This window comes from Antrostomus carolinensis, unplaced genomic scaffold, assembly GCF_000700745.2.
Source record: "Antrostomus carolinensis isolate BGI_N321 unplaced genomic scaffold, ASM70074v2 scaffold22896, whole genome shotgun sequence".
Taxonomy (NCBI): Eukaryota; Metazoa; Chordata; class Aves; order Caprimulgiformes; family Caprimulgidae; genus Antrostomus; species Antrostomus carolinensis.
Genome location: NW_010320129.1, coordinates 91880 through 108069, shown reverse-complemented (window position 1 = coordinate 108069; position 16190 = coordinate 91880). Strand labels below are relative to the sequence as shown.

Below are 16190 nucleotides of genomic sequence, written 5' to 3'. Positions count from 1 at the left end.
GAGTCAGAGCACAGATCATGTTTTAAAAGACTGGCATATCTCGAGCACATGACCACAGTAGGAGGGAAAAAAAAATAAGGAAAGCACGTATTTGATGACAGCTCCTATATCCTTACACTGGTGCTCAAGCTTATTTGGTCCTCAGACATGATTCTACTGATGGAAACTGGGACTTCTGATTATATGCAGCACAAGAAGCAGCAGGACAAAATTTCCTATGCACTTCTTGGATTGAGAGAGGGTTTTTTCCGTTTACGTCCATTCAGTTTCTGTCTGCTTTTTCAAGTCCCCCAAGAAGGATGCCATTTTAAAAGTTAATTCATCTGAAAAGGCTTTTAGCAGTGAATTTGCAAGATGCCTAATGATAAGCTTTTCTAACATAATGAGAAAAGCCTGAAAAAAATTATGAATAAGGCTTCCAAATCTCATGGGAATGGTACTAAGTAGGACTAACTAACAACGTATTGTTTCTGCCTGCCTAGCTGTTACAACTCATATTTTCAAGTTTTCTTCTAGACAAGCACTAGAAATGAGTTTCCAAAATTCTCCTGTAGTCAGATGATTCCTGCTATTAGGGGTTTGATTAATAACTGCACCAGATATTGCCAAGCCCACAACGAAATGGCAACGCTCTCCCTTTTTCGCAAAACAAAATCAAATCAACACCTTGTAAGGCCTCTTTGACAGTAAATACTGTTACCACCCAGCCCTTCTCCATTGCCTACTATTTCACTATTATTTTTTGCTGATTTTCATCACACCAGAAAAAATTTTCTCCTCTCTTTAAAAATGGAATTTCCATATGCACTAAAAACTCTGTCCTCTTTTTGCAACAGACTTTTCTTGTTTTAAGTAACACTTTTAGTGTCACATAAGCAAATAATGGTGATACCTCAAATTAAGGCATATTTCCATATAAACTCTCCAGTTCCAAAATACTACTTTTTTTAGAAACAATATAAACAATCAGTTTCTAAGATTAAAAATGGTGTTAGTAAGCATTCAGGAAAAACTGACCAGCACCAAGTGCTGTGGTCAGCTTCACTGCCCTGTCCCAATTAATCATTAAACTGTGCCGTATTAATTTATTACTGCACAAACAAGGGCAGCAACATGCATAGTGCCACACTGTGAACCACAATTTTGTATTATCTCTGTCTCAGGCAGACTTTTGCCAAGCTGCTCTATGCCACTATCTGAAAGATAAAAACCTCCTAAACACAATGAGAATTGATTTTATTTAAAAAATTAATGCAATAAAGTTGCACTCGAGCCTTTTTCCAAACCTGGCAGTTCTGGAGTGTCCTACCCTCTGGACAACACAGTTCACCACATCCATGCCATCCTTATAATGGTCCAGAGGCTTCCTCCACCTGCAGACCCATCCCAGGATTAGGGTTAGGACCACTGTCAAGTTAAAAAGGGTCAAACCAATTTCTCCCTTCTAGAATAGCCGACTGATCCTGCCCAGGCTGATGCTTCCTGAGGTTTCAGAGGATTTAGCCATGATGTGGGATGAAACGCGTGCACAGCAGTACAGCTGCTGCCTATCTTGGGAGGAAAAATCGAAGCATGTAACATTCCCTAGGAACTACTACCCAGACTGAGAGACAGGAAGGAGTCTGCAGCCCCCTCAATCCTCAATCCCCTTTGTCACTAGCAGATCTGTGCACAGCTTTCTCCACGCTCCTACAGCCAGGTGGAGCAGCCAACTCCACTTGGAAGGAGCTGGAGATGGCAATGAGGATACTACTGATGCTTAAAGAACCTTTCGGGGCAGCAGGCTGAAAGGAGAAGCAGCACCAGGGCTCCTCTGAGAGGAGTATTCTGGAGACTCAAAAGGAGGAGGATACGGGTTTTATGATGGGAAAAATACAGGGACGAGTTCAGTCCTGCTGAGCAAAGGATGGCCTCCAAACTTGCGCAGAGCATGTGCAGCTTCAGCACAGCACAGCACACCGAGGTCAGTGTACACACACTTACCCAGTTGTGGAGAAAAAACAAAGCGTAGGTATGGGGATGGGGTGAAGAGAGCTATTTTAAGTACTTCTTGCTATGGTTTACTATGGTAGCAGAAGCATAGAAAAGCCTTCAAAATTACAATCACTGTTTAGGTTAAAAAAGCAAGTAACTACTTCAATAACAATTTTTTCACCACCTAATGTTTGCTGTTGAATTACGGCTTTTAGGCTTTTATGGCATTTTTCTAAAGTATGATGTTTACTGCCTCCACCTTGCTTCCTCAAGACTCTTTTTTTTTTTTCTTTAAATAGAAAGGAATTTGAATCACGACTTACATGTAACTTTTCTAGGTTCTGTGCTGGCTAAAATGTTCTCACGATGCAGGGAACAGGATCAATGGTGAAATTAAGAGGCTGCAGCAATCCATTAAGAAGTGGCCCTCCAAAGCTTTGTAGGGCAGTGTTCTGGCAACTCAGTCGATAGCCACCTAGAAGAAAATAAAGGCAGGCATTAAAATATTCAAGCACTGGATCTTCACAAAACCCCTCTTTTTTTCCCCCCTTCTAATTCTAAGAAGAGTTTGGGGTTCTTTTTTTAAAAACATAGAAGGTCTTTATGTCAAACATGATAATTACATTATGCCGATTATATACCTCCTCTTACCTTTAAAGTTGTAGACAACTTAAAACAAAGACCATGTTTTTCTTGCATTCGTATAGCACCCAGACATATGAGACCCCTGAGAAGAATTACAAAACAGAAAAGCTAACACTTCTGTGATAATTCCATGGGATCATACTGCAGGTATGTGCATACTTACGCACACATACTAAGAAATTATTTATGATGAGGGTGGGGAGACACTGGAACAAGTTGCCCAGAGAAGTTGTGGATGCCCCATCCCTGGAAGTATTCAAGGTCAGGTTTTACAGGGCTTTGAGCAACCTGATCTAATGAAAGATGTCCCTGCCCATGGCAGGGGGGCTGGACTAGATAAGCTTTAAAGGTCCCTCCCAACTCACACCATTCTGTGGTTCTATGGAGCTGTGCATCACACCAGAAAGGTGTTCCAACAAAACTAGCAAAATGATCTAACAGACTTTAAGTAATTAATACTGGCTTTTGTCAAAGCTTTGCTCTGATTTTGTCAAGGAATTTAAGTTAGGAACATCAAATTTGTTCCTTTGTTTCCGCTTTATTCTGGAGAGCTTCAGAGAAGAAATCCTATCAGCATAGTCTGGTATACCCAGGTTAATGCAATGTGTGTCACATTCCTCCATCCATCCTAAGGCAAAGCTACCTGTCACACCAGTCCACGTCAAAAGAAAACTGGAGAGGGAGTAAAAGGTTCGTGTGCCCGCATCAAATTAATTGTGCTGCCACCACTGTGTAAGGGGCTTGGGGCTCGGTCCCCAGAGGGGAAGCACTCTGGGATGGGGAGGGCTGGAAGAGGGGGTGACCCCCCTGCATTCCCACACAGCCCAGATCCCACCCGATGGCCAGTCCCAGCTGACTCCGGAAAGGCTTCCCCCATCTATCAAGGAAGCAGTTGTGCTCTGAAGTGGCTGGGGAGGAGGGTGGGAAGGAAATACTTGTGGAAGGAGAAGTAACTAATTTTAAGTTACAGGGATTTTCAAGTTGAAGTTTTCAAGTTAACAGTGCCCAACACTTATACTATTTTCTATTTTCTTTACTACTTTTTGAATGCTTAACTACTATTTACTTGCATAAAACTGGTGATTGGGAGTCGAAATGAAGATGATTTTCTTTTGAACAGAAGGGGACAGCAGCAGTACAAGCAGTGGTGTGTATCTATCTTCCCAGGATCACTGCAAAGGCTGTGTCTGCAGAATTACCACAAACTAAAGCTAGATAAAGGGGGAGGTGAGGGGAAGGAAAATAAACCCCAGAAGTTTAGATTTTTTTTACAAACTACTATTTTTTTTCCGAAACTTGCAAAATGAACTCTTCAGTGAAAACTTCTGGTTTCTCCAGAAATGTCTACTGATTCAATAAAAAAGTCAAAAAATAACTCAAAGCAGTGCAAATGAAAGATGTTTGGCTATTGTTTTTTATAAGTATGAGGTTCCTGTTAAAAAAAGTTCAATATTTTCTGAGCACTGATGCTACAGCATTTTACTCCAAGCCTTGTAGAGAACTGGATCATTTATGAAAACGAGGTTATTTCTTTGCATGGCTCCCTCCCAGATGATTTACCAACAGATATCCTCAAAATACTGCTGCCTTTAAGGATTATCTATATGGGTACTTGAAAAGAATCATGAGGCTACGCTAGGAACACAATGCTTGTGTCTTTTTAGTTTATGTAATTTTCTCCAACTAGGCATAACAATTCATTGACAGACTGTAAAAGGAACAAATATTTACGGTTGCAAATACACATTATCTAAATTGCCTATAAAACTAAAAATATAAACTCCAAATCTGTTCAGTCATAAATCACTGGTAGAACAAAAATAACTGTTGCTTACTCAATGGCTAAAGGAATAAAATCAGGGAAGGCTCTGTTTTTTCAAGGACAAGTTAGTTTTCTGAGCTAAAATTGCACTTGCCACAGCATATCAGAAGGAAAGGAGAATAAAGAGAAGTGGGGAACAAGGAATCAAGAAAAAAAGGAGAGGGGGGAAAAAAGGGGGAGGGAAGACTTGCAGTGCCACACTTTTCTGAGAAGGTGTGATTGATGTTCACTGCTGTAGAAAGCAGGAGGCTGCATCCCAAACATTTCATTCCCTTCTGCAAATGTCTCACTCTGTATCTCGCCCCATGTTCCCTAGATATTCTTGCCCTACACAGGACGATCCAGCCAGCATCAAGTTTTACACATGATCTAAAACATGAAAGCAGGAATCTCTCTGCCCTGGGGTCAGCTTAGGGTAGATTGAAACCTAACCCCCCTCCTATGCTCAACACGAGGGCTTCTTCATGCTTTCCAGTCGATAAAAGAATTTTCTTTCTGAAATAGGCAAATTATTAAAAGCAAAACTGTCACTACAGCTGTAAACTTACAAGGAATACATGAAAACTGAGCTTATATGAAATGAAGAGGCCAATGCTGCATCTACCGAAGAGGTGTTTCAGCATTTTAACATGCTGACTGGCCAAGTTTAAGCATGGGAAGAACTGGATCCTAGGCGGGGGAAGACGCACTCTCCACTCCAAGGCTTGCTCACATCGAGGTCTTGGCTCTCAGCACAGACCTGCACATGTGGGCACTCAGTTACAGGATCACAAGGGACCATAAAATTACTGCTCAACGTCAACCTAAAGACCCAGTTCCTGGAATGGGAGGTGCAAAGAAACTTTATTTTCAAAAGAAGCATCTGCCTTCACAGCTGCATAGAAAGCTAGAAAAATATCAATACTTCAAACCAGACATTACAAGCTTTTTTTAAAAAAAAAACTTTAACAACCTCTTATATGTTTTTGAACCAGGTTACCTTTTTTCCCCCTTTCTGAGGGCTTCCAGCACTGCTTGGTGGCTCAAGTTAGCACTGAAGAATGCAAATGCAAAGGAACATGCACCAGACACCACAGTTGGCAGAAGAAACCATGAAGCTAAAAAAGTATCTACTTCAAGAAAACACCTTCCAACTTGGATTTCTGTCATATGGAGAGTGTGTTTCAAAAAGAGGTGTTGGTTTTAATGTAAAATAATGAAAGTTTTGATGCTTTGGAGGAAAACTAAGTTCGTCAGTTTGCAATGAACAAACCAAGAAAGATGACTTGAGAAGAGCATGATCAATGTACCTGGGTATCACTCTGGTTAGCACGAAAGATGTTTCAAACACAGCAAATCATGTCATAATGCTCAAGGAAACCAGAGAAGTTGGGCAGGCAATGAGGGAGGTGAGCAACAAGTACACCGTGGGATCAGCAAACAGACCAATCTTCACAATGAGTGTGAAAAATTAGGGCTAAGTAAAATGAACCCACAAGACAAGTTGGTGAGTTTCTCACAGATGCAGACAGACTGAAGAAAAAATATTTAAGGAGAGCTGTGCACCAGCAAGCAGGAAAAAGTGAGCACAGATGTGCAAACAGAGATGGTGTTTTCTGAAGCGACACCCCACGCTTCAGAAATGCTTCTTACACAAACGTGTGCAGAAATTCATCCCAGTGAAGTCAGGGCTCCCAGTCTGTTACATACAATACCATCACAGATTAGCAAACGTGTTTTCTTTATGTTTGGTGTGGTTTTGAGTGAAGCTGAAGAATATTTCTTTCTGGTTGAAACAGCTTCATTGGAACATTTGTAGCATGCAACTGCTCGAAGGATCGCCTGAGGCTGAGAAGGCATTTGCAATGTTCCTGATATCTAGTACAGGATCTCTCCCTGAAATCCATAAATTAAACCCAAGATGATATTGATACCTATGTCAGAAAAGATGCACAGCCTGGCTTCACTATCAGTGCATTTAATTTCCTCCTAAAAACCTGCTCGCTTCTTCCAAAGAGAAGGAATACGCTCATCCATCACTCCTGCTTGCGCTCACATGCACCTTTTGGCCAAGGGCAGTCAAAACCAGGAGCTTCTTCGCCAGTGGTCAGAGGTGAGATACAGAAGACCACCACAATTGAGGAGGTGTGGACCAGAATCAGGGAGGTACCCACCCAGGACCGTGAGGACGGGCTCTGCGGCGTGTCCCTATCTGGGAAAGCTCTGTCAAGAGCCAGCGGAGATGAGATAGAGCTGTTCGTTCAGATAATGGCAAAACCACGTGAGGAATCAGTCTGGCTAGAAACCACAGCTGAAGACACCAGGAGAAGCAGCAAGACAACTGCAGCTGAGTGAGTGATGGGGAAGGCAGCTGCTGCTGCCCTGCGTTGGCCAGGGAAGTGCTCCAGGGTCTGCAAACTGGATTTTCCCCAGCTGCCCTTAACAGCACCAACTGGGCTTAAACAGAAAACCCTCAGAGGAGCTGGGGGATGTGCGTGGGGAGAATTTTCCACTCCCTCTTGTCCTCTGGTTGCAGTTTACACTGTGACACATCAACCAGGCTGGGCTAGGAGAGGTGGGAGACTGTAGTTCAAGAGCATTACCACAGGAACTTGTACATCTTTTTATGTAAAATCTGAATGACTTTATCACTGGAATATACTCGACTTAAAATAAAGCCACTGTTGAAAATATTTTATCTTGGTGGTATGACTCATGAAAGAATGGCTAGGTGTAAAAGGAAAGTTAATGTACGCTGTGAGAAAGACCCCCACACAACAGTATTACCAAATGACACAAGCTCCACACAGTAAAACCAATACATAGCAAAAGTCATGCCTGATACTTTGTGTCAGATCTGATGAAAATTCAGATATCTGGCATATTTCTCTGTATTGGGTTTGCATGGCAAGGTTTCAGTAGCAGGGGGGCCAGAGGGGTGGCTTCTGTGAGAAGCTGCCCCTATGTCCAACAGAGTGAACAGCAGCCAGCTCCAAGACGGACCTGCCACTGGCCAAGGCCAAGACCATCAGCGACTGTGACAGCACCTCTAGGATAACAGATTTAAGAAGGGAGAAAAAAATTGCACAACTTAATTCAGAGAGAGAAGTGAGACTATGTGAGAGAAACAACCCTACAGACACCAAGGTCAGTGGGGAAGAAGGGAGAGGAGGTGCTCCAGGCGCTGGAGTAGATTCCCCTGCAGCCTGTGGTGAAGACCATGGTGAGGCAGGTGTCCCCCTGCAGCCCATGGAGGTCCATGGTGGAGCAGATGACCACCTGTAGCCTGTCGAGGACCCCACACCAGAGCAGGCGGATGCCTGAAGGAGGCTGTGACCCCATGGGAAGCCCGCACTGGAGCAGGTTCCTGGAAGAACCCGTGGCTCTGCAGAGAGAGGAGCCCTGGCTGGAGCAGGTTGGCTGGCAGGACCTGTGACCCCGTGGGGGACCTGCGATGGAGCAGTCCCTTCCTGAAGGATTGCACCCTGTGGGAGGGACCCATTCTGGAGCAGTTTGTGGAGGACTGTCTCCTGTGGGAGACTGGTCCTGTGGGACCCATGCTGGAGCAGGCAAGAGTGTGAGGAGTCCTCCCCCTGAGAAGGAAGGAGCGGCAGAAACGTGTGATGAACTGTAACCCCCATTCCCCATCCCCCTGTGCTGCTCAGGGGGGGAAAAGGTAGAGAAATCAGGAGTGAAGTTGAGCCCATGAAGAAGGGAAGGGTGGGAGGAAGGCGTTTTAAGATTTGGTTTTATGTCTCATCACTCTTCTCTGATTTGATTGGTAATCAATTAAACTAATTTCCCCAAGCTGAGAGTGTTTTGTCTGTGATGGTAATTGGTGAGTGATCTCTCCCTGTCCTTATCTCAACCCACGAGCCTTTTTTTATATCTTCTCTCCCCTGTCCAGCTGAGGAGAGTAGCTTTGGTGGGCACCTGGCCTCCAGCCAGGGTCAACTCACCACATTCTTAAAAACTGGAGATTTTGGTTAATACACTTGCAAACAGAAGAAAATTAAGTTGGTTCACTGACAAGGATGAAATCACTGTCCTGGAGCCTGGCGTCTCAGAAGATGACACTGGATTAGCCAGTGCTGGGTCTCTCAGGTAAGGATGCTTCCCAGGGTGGCTTGAAATGACTCAGCTCACTGTGTTCTATGCTTCAGGACTCCTGCCCCAATGCACGTGAACCACAAGAACACACGCCTGCCCTGCTGAAAGCCTGTTCCCGTGTTGAATGTTTATCACAGTCAGACTTTTACTGCCCATTTCTTCTAAAAAATGTGAATTGAGAAAACAGTTAACATACAGAATGAAAAAAACGGGCCACAGTCAACCACAAAAACTCCCCATAAGGTTCAGCATGTGGGAAACAGATAAGTAAATGCTGTGAAAGATGAACAATATTTAAGTATTAACACAAATGGGATTTTTGGGAAGGTTTATCTGGCGTCTCAACCGGTTTTCCTCCAAGCTCTAATACAAAAATAACTACATCTAACTGCAACTGAGAGAGATGGCAGCAGCTCAACATTGCTCCCTTTTTTTCTCTGTACTCATAAAAAAACCCTACCGTCTTATAACATCAGACAAACTCATTTTCAGGTGATTTCAGATCAGGGTGAAGTCACTGAAGCATTTGCATGTTCAGAAAGTTCAGTCCACGGTCTCATTTTCATCAGTCTGTGCAATGAAGACATACGCGAGCAACACCAGGGCAGGAGAAATACAGCCTTTCTCCGAGCTGTACAGCTGGTCCCCCATGCTCCAGCATGAAGTGAAGGAGTTATCCTTTAGCTCATATAAACACTGAATGCAACAGTTGTGCATCAAACTATGAAGAGGGAGCCCAGGCCGATGAAGGTACGTGTGTCTACCACGAGCCTGTGCAAGCTGTGGTGGGGCTGAGAGTGGGCCAATGCTGCATCTCACGTGAAGGAGCTGCCTCTTAGCTTCTGCATCTTCACCCTCACACCAAGCAGGGGAAAGTTGGAAAGACCTGAAAATGCTTTGTGGGTTATCTTCACTGGTCATAACAAAGAGAAAAAGAGAAAGGCAGAATCATGATGGGAAAGAGCTTCAAAAATATGTTCCCTGTTGGGTGAGCTCGAGTCTGTTTAACAAGAAAAGCCAGAGAGGCCACGTACAGTAATGCTGAGAAAAAGGAAATGGTACTTCATTTTAGCCAGAGTCATAAATCTTACCAGTGAGTCTCTAACGGCAAAACGGCAAGCAGGGGAATTTTTATACACAGATAATTAGTTGCAAGCTGATATCAGGTTTACTGTGCTGTGCACTGTGCATGTGCAGCACCTTCTCAACCTGCAAAACACTGTGTGAGGCTCTGGCTGCCTTGCTGCTGCTGGCTTCACGGGGAGGTGTGCGGCTAAAACTCACAGAAAACTTTATGAAAAAGCAGGTGAAGTTGAGATGGTTATTTCTGCTCTTCAGAAATCTTTCTGAAGCAAATCCAGAAAGGTTTTTTCAACAGGGAAAACGCACCATGCTTATAAAACCACTCCCTGTGCTACAGGGGAAATGGATCAACAGGACACCTTGTCCCATCATTAATTAGCACCCTTGTCTTCTGGAGTACAAATACCACTCACAGATCCTACAGAGGAGGCAGTTTAGTCAGGGAAAAGGTTGACCTATTGCAGCAGAGAAAGAAAATGTGGTTGAGGAAATTAATCAGCCAGAAGCAGCTGCAGAGCTGCCTCACAAGGACTAAAGTTAACCGGGCATTCCCACCACCTCTGCTGGGAACAAGACAGCCCATCCACCAGCGCCCTCTCGTTCCTCGACATCTTGCGCTGTTTCAGAGCACGGCCAGGGACTTCACTAGCGGCAGATGTAAGCAAAGACTCCACTGCATCAAACAGTCAGACCGCACTTCCAGTTGAAGAAAAGCCGCTTTTCGGTTTCTAGATGAGAGGGTATCCAGGGGACGTGTGCCAGCAGCACACTGGCTGCACTAGGTGCCGGCGAGCGCCCCCGGCGCTTCTGATGCTACTTTAGAACGGACTGATTTGGTCTAGAGGAGGAGGTCTGGAAGCCTTCATCCCCAAAAGACATCCAACTTAGAGAACAGCCCAGAGAGGACAACAGCTTGCTCCTCTAAGGCTGGCTGAGGATACCTCAGGGAGCAAGGAGAGCGTATCCTGTTTGCATCACGAGCTCTGAGGTGGTGTTGAGCTCGAGGAGGGAGCAGTGGAAGCCTATGGCCCCCTCAGGCTGCCTTGGTGCCCCAACTACATTCTGCCCATCTTCTACACTCTTTTCCTTCTCCAATCCAGTGCAAAAGGGCAGCTATACCCCATTGCTCATTGTGCTCCTCTGTTGGTCCAAAAAAGCTGGAGACGGGCAGACCACCTCCACCATCCCCACAAGCTCCATTTGTATGGGGTTAAGCAGCAGCTCTCTTTTGTCCAAAGCTCAGTTCTCTTGCTACCGTATGTTACACTAAAAGACCAATCTGTATTTACTGCACTAAACTACAATTATGGGGGTTTCTTTAATCATTCAGCCTAATGGTATGCAGCTGTCACAGAAATCTTTGAACATATCACTGGCTCTCTTTGAGCTGATTAACCCGATAAGGAACCACAGCCAAAAGACATGAAAGGATGGGTCCAAATTTCAAACTCTCTGCTGAGCAAAGAATTTCATTCAAAGGACTGTATGGAATGGGGGGGAGTGGGGCAGGAGGGAGAAGGTTCACAACACAAATGAAGGGTTTGTTTACTACTGATATAAACAGCTGAAACACTCTTCATCACTCGCTTTAAGAATCAGCACACACCAGTCTCAAAGCAGTGCTGACAGGTATTACAGCTGCTACACTAATCTGTGCAGATGCCAATATTCCTGTCGGTTTTTCTGGACTGGAATTAAGGGAGAACTTACTTACCAACATATCTACCTTTATGATGAAGGAACCTCCATGTGTTATTGAAGAGCTCCAAGACCAAGAGCTGCACCCCTTCACCCGAGCTGCTTTTGTTCAGCATGTTTCTTCGGATAGCACAATTTTGTTTTGTTTTGTTTTTTTTAATTCAAGACAGCTCCATTTATTTACTTTTATTTCTAGCATAATGCTTACTATTCCAATCAGAACATTCTGTAATCTCGTCTAAATGTTTTATTATTAATTGCTGCGCCCCCCACCCCTTAATAATTATCCTCGGGAGAGGTAAACATTTCAACATGAGTTACTTTAGTTAAAGCCATGAATATGCATTGTTTATTTATTTAGCTAAACAGTAATTAAGAAAAATCACCCAGACCGTCTTCTCTTTGAAACAAGCACTACTGCACCAGCCTTGCCATAGGAATTGCAAGTCCCTTAAACACAGATATTACTTTGTCCTCCTCCACCGTGATTTACATTTGTGGGCCTCAGACCACCCAACAGCTGCCAGGAAGACAGTGCCTACGTTGTTCAAGGCTGTGCAGCGAGTCCAAAGCACCCAGACTCACTCTCAAGGATGAGCAGCAGGTACCCAGACGTCAGCAGAGAAGAAAGTAGCAACATCTTGGGTGCAGGATGAGGACCAGAATGCTGTTATCTATCACTCAATATGCTTTTTTAAAAGTTTTTTGCAGCAAGACCACCTGTACTAACATCAAAACTCTGATGATGCCCTCCCGATGACAGAGGGCTACATCCTTACAAACTGAGGGGCTGTCACCACTGCAGCCTCTCCATGCTAAGCTGGGGAGCAGCCAGCCCCAAACCAATAAGCGTTTGGTGCTGGAGCAGTCAGGTAGCCCCATGTGCCATATATATGTAACTATGCATTGGGCAATGGGCAGCTGAGTGACTCCACTGAATTTCCCTGGATTTCTTCCTCAGTATTACACGACTTTGAATATTACAACATCCTGTACTGCCTAATACTTCCACCAACTTTTAGCACGTGCTGTGACAGAATCAGGCAGCACCACAGGCAATGAAGCCACTTACAGGGAACTAATATTTTTAAATCAAAAAATTAAGACACATCAGATAGTCCTGATGTGGTTGATCATCCAACCTAAGGATCGCACCGGCGCTGCGAGAGAGGAATCAAAATGTCTCCCAAAGACAAAGGGATTTTCGCAGATCTAAAATTGTTAAGTAAATAGATAAAACTGCGGTCTGGGCTTTGTTTCAGTTTTCAGAGCTAATTTCCGGCCACCGTTCAGAGAAATGCTTTGCATTTCCATTTCTGACTCACCCGTTTTAACAAGCACACTCGCTGGAATTACTAAGCATGGGATCTGATCAAAACATTGCGCTTTTTGAATCAAACTGCTTTTCAGTTTTACTGATACAAACTTATCTACACATTTCATGCGGTGACTGACAACCTGGTGCTGCGTGGGTACAGTCCAGGCACGCAATGCAATGGGTCAGAGGACCCCTCTCGCACTGGGCGCTCGGCGTCCCACCGAGGCACGGGGACGTCTCCCAGATCCTGCACAACTTCTTGGCACAGGCTGACGCCGGTCTCTCAAGTCCCGATCACAAAATGATACACGCTTCCAGAGACACCTTTAAATGTCAGGTATGAATGAAAAGCATTCCTGAAAAGAACCTGTTACGAAACCGAAAATCGGAGACTGCCGCAGTGCTGTGCCTAAGTTGAGTCATCAGTTCCCTTTATAGCCTAATAATTGACACTGCCTTGATCAGAATGACTGATCTGAATGTTGCTTTTGTGTTTGTGTGTTTTTTTGGTTTGTTTTTTTTTTTTTTTTTTTTTTTAAATAAAAAAAATAGATTCCCCATGTAAACAAGAAGCCTGTCATCTTGCAGGAGTGTTTGTATTTGCCAGATCACGGGAAACATCTGTCAAAAACAGATTTCGCTCTCCTTAGTCAACTCGGTAGTCTGAATCAGACTGTACTACAAAGAAACCAAAAAGAGGTCTTGTTATGGAAAAAATACACTGCCAACTCTCAGTGAAGCAGTGATTTTATTGCATTTTCTTGGGATTAAATGCTGCAAAGATTATTAGAAGAGTTCTCCCCTTCCCCTGCAGGATCTCTTCCCCAAAGCAACTCCTGGTAATTTAACAGCTGCTTTTCTCACCTCTCCCTGTACTTTTTCCAAAATTAAGTACCTTGTAGGAAGAGGCAGGTAGGAGAAGAACCAAGGTTCAGTGAAACTTCAGAACATGCTGATTTCCCAGCTTTTGACACCAGTACTCGGATAATGGAGTGATTCCCCTCCTGATGGTCTCAACAAACAAACACTCCTACACGTCTGCATCCCTCAGGTCACACCTCCCTGAAACGACTCATTAATTATTTTCACATCTTCTAAACAAGGAAAGATCAAGTGAGACTGCAACTGCCTCTAGTCTTGTTTTCTGAAGAAGAGGTGACACGAAACAGGATGGTTGCTACTACTGGGTTAAGGGCGATGCTAGAGAGACGTACTGTGGGCGTTCTGCCAGAGAATCTGCCCTGGAATAGCAAAACCATTAGAAAAACAAAAAAATAAACCAAAGGGAGAAACAGGTGCAAGACTTCAACAGAAAGAGGACTAGGCTACGCCACTAGCATGAAAATGGAGAGGAGATGACTGGGGCAGGAGGATCAGGCTCAATGGGTACCACCCAGGGGTCAAGGCTGATACTGAACACAGAGCCCTGTTAAATGGAACTATAATTCATAGATTATGGGGACAGTATTTGAAACATTTAACAGTGGTCACATGCTCTTATTAGAAGTATGTCCATAAATGGGTGAGAAATTAATGCCCGTATCTGTATTAGCCTTTGCTGGCAGACTGAAACTGTCACTGCTGTGGAGCTGATGTGATGCCCAATTTTTGTGTTTTGCCTGGCAGTAACTCCAGCCTGGTGCTGCAGACTGAGCACCCACCAGCAGTTGGAATACATCAGCAGCACTGCTGGAGGCACAACTCCAGCTTACATCAGTAACTCATGGATTACAGAGCATGCTACTGATTCTTAAAAATAAGGCACGGGATAGGAGGAGGTATATATACTTTGGAGAAGATGGAGGAGGACCTATCTAAACACCAAGTACTTAGAGTAATACAATGTTAGATTTTAAAACAAGAAGATGGGTCTAAATTCAAAGCTGTGGAGGAGAAGGAATGACGGAACAAATGGCATGGAAAGGGAAAAGAAAATTATTTACTGGCTGGAGATGACATTACATTTTATTTCCTTAACTGTGTAGGTGGCTGGACACGAAACTAATACTTAGAAGTAGGTGCAAAATATTGTTCCGTCTCATTTGAATGGGGCAGAAGTGGATTTAGATCAAAGTTTTCCTTTTCCATGACAAAACATCTTAACACAAGCAATTTACACAGCTCTTTTGAATCACAGAATCACCGCAGAGCTACATTTACGAAACAAACCTATGACAACACTAAACGAGATACAATCTCAACTGCGATTTAGAAACAATGTCCAAAAGCACATAACTTTAGCTATATTCAGCATAGAATTAAATAAGTATCATCAGCCTTAAAACATTTTTATTAAATTTCGTATTTATACTTTTACTTACTCCAGCTATCTTAGAGAGAAATGGACAGACACACTCCCAAAATGTGAGGAGACACACTGTTTTAGCCAGATTTGAGAAGAGACTGCACATAGTTAGTACTGATTTTATCTGCCTGACCTATGATAACAAATGCTTTCAACCGCGACTTTTATACTCTTTGAAGTTTTATTATTCCAAGGTACAAGGGTGGCAATACTAAGACAGAGGAAGCAGAGAGAAACTGAATGGAAATTAAAAGCACTTTGCACTCTCAAGCCAGCAAGTGAAAAGAATCATATTTGGCTTCATGAGAGCATTGCCAATACTAACAAACCATTTGCCGTCTGGCACCGCACACCAGCAAGTCGTGTATAAACGTACATTAGAGTTTTGATGCAAGCTAAACCGGCAAAATTTGAATTGTGTCTGCCACGGCTACTTTTTAGTTCATTCTGCACCTAGCCCTGAACGTCACAATGAAAAAAGTTAAGGGGTGGGGAACAAGGCAAACCAGCATTCACTACCTCATAAAGAAAGGTAACTAAAATAGGAAAGACTGTGCTTTACATTTCTGTCTAGTTCCAATAGCTCAGCTCAAACTGAGAACTTGGGCACTACGTGAATTTCTTCTTCAGTTTCATGCCATTTGAAAACAGAAGTTAACATCAGTATTGTCACCATCCCAGCCAGCCATCACCCAAAGCAGTAGTAAGAACCAGCATGCATTAGGCCAGGATCAAAGCCAACTCCACAACCAGAACAAAGAACGATTTTCTTAGCAAGCTCCCTTCTCTGCTCTTAACCTGTGGCAACGCCAGCCTCGGGGATCTCCGGCACGATCCACACTCATCACTGCTCATTCCCGTAAGGAAAATGTTTTCTGCACTCAGTAATTATAGCTTAACTTTGCCATGTGAAAGAGCCTCTCTTTCCAATTCTGATGGCTTTTGGAGGGTTCTTTTGTTTTGTTTTTGACTCATACCACGAAACCTGCCTGTTCTACCTTCATTACCTTGTTTTATTATTCTCTGTAGACCTGGCATTTGTTTAAAAATACGTAAAAAATAGGCAGTTGCACAGAGAACGGATCAGTACAGCAAGTGCCGTAACCAAGCAATGTTATATATTTTATTGCTTATGAAGTAACTGTAACAGAACCAGCCAAATATATTAGTTTGGTCTGAAAGAATATTTTTCCTTTCCTGCTTGCAACAGGATAATTAATACTTGGAAGAAGTAGCAGAGAAAAAAAGCATGGCAG

General features: G+C 43.6%; 1 long non-coding RNA gene across 1 annotated transcript in view; it reads right to left on the bottom strand.

Moving 5' to 3' along the window:
• Positions 1 to 2296: 2296 nt before the first annotated feature.
• LOC104526142 (uncharacterized) overlaps positions 2297 to 16190 on the bottom strand; it is a 63921-nt gene continuing 50027 nt past the window's right edge. The window contains exon 3 of the long non-coding RNA XR_728026.1: positions 2297 to 2449. This is a non-coding gene — a long non-coding RNA (uncharacterized LOC104526142). The remainder of the gene's footprint in view (positions 2450 to 16190) is intronic.